Raw genomic sequence first — 1,168 nt, forward strand, 5'->3', positions numbered from 1 at the left:
AAACAAAAGAAGAAGAAGGAAGAAGAAGAAGAAGAAGAAGAAGAAGAAGAAGAAGAAGAAGAAGAGGAGGAGGAGGAGGAGGAGGAGGAGGAGGAGGAAGAAGAGAAAGAAATAATAACAAGAATGTCCTTCAATATTCATGAGGCAGAGGCAGACAGATTTCTGAGTTCGAGGCCAGCCTGGTCTACAGAGTGAGTTCCAGGACAGCCAGGGCTACACAGAGAAACCCTGTCTCAGAAAAAAAAAAAAAAAAAAAAAAAAAAAAAAAAAAAAAAAAAAAAAAAAAAAAAAAAAAAAAAAAAAAAAAAAAAAAAAAAAAAACAAAAAAAAAAGACAGGATCTATGTAGACCGGGCTGGCCTTGAAGTCACAGAGTTCTGCCTGCCTCTTGCCTCTACCGCCCAAGTGCTAGGATTAGAGGCGTACCCTGGACTTCTTATAGAATGGTGTAGAAATTGGGTGGATTGAATGTTTCTAGGAGGCCTAAGAGCATTCTTCATGGTGTCTGAGCCTAGCCAGTCCAGGCTGTTGATGGCCAAAACTGCAGATAGTGTGAGCTCTGGCACCAGGGCCTTAGTAGGACTTTTGTTTTAGGGCAGCCTTTGGAACTTAGAGGCACAGCCTAGTTCCAACTTCAGACACCCAGAAAATAGCTCATAATGGTGCCTGCTACTAGCAGGTAGTCCTGTGCTAGTTGTGGCGATATGGAGGTAAACAGTGACGAGGGTGGACTGCTTCTGCCCTCAAGGAACTTAGTCCTAGCCCGTCTGTTGGGAAACAAGACTGTAGCTGAGTCCTGGAAGGAGATGAACACGGGGGACACAAATGAGAAGATATGGGTCAGTGAGGCCAGGAAAGCCTTACTGTCTAGCCCAGGCCAGCCTCAAGCTGACCATCTTCCTGCATGAGCTTCCGGAGTGCTAGGGCCATAGGCGTGCGCCACACTGGACACTGGAGACTCTGTTGGAGGGGGGACTGTGCCAGCAAAAGCTAGGTATGTATCCAGCAGATGCACACACGTCCACCTCCACTTTTTTTTTTTTTTTTAAGATTTATTTATTTATTATATGTAAGTACACTGTAGCTGTCTTCAGACACTCCAGAAGAGGGCGTCAGATCTTGTTAGGATGGTTGTGAGCTACCATGTGGTTGCTGGGATTTGAACTCAG

At 44.9% G+C, this 1,168-nt stretch overlaps 1 protein-coding gene across 1 annotated transcript in view; it reads left to right on the plus strand.

Moving 5' to 3' along the window:
• The window catches only part of Stk40 (serine/threonine kinase 40), a 38,042-nt gene that overhangs the window by 20,504 nt on the left and 16,370 nt on the right, over positions 1-1,168 (plus strand). The window lies entirely within an intron of this gene.

The sequence above is a fragment of the Mus pahari genome, chromosome 6 (assembly GCF_900095145.1).
Source record: "Mus pahari chromosome 6, PAHARI_EIJ_v1.1, whole genome shotgun sequence".
Lineage (NCBI taxonomy): Eukaryota > Metazoa > Chordata > Mammalia > Rodentia > Muridae > Mus > Mus pahari.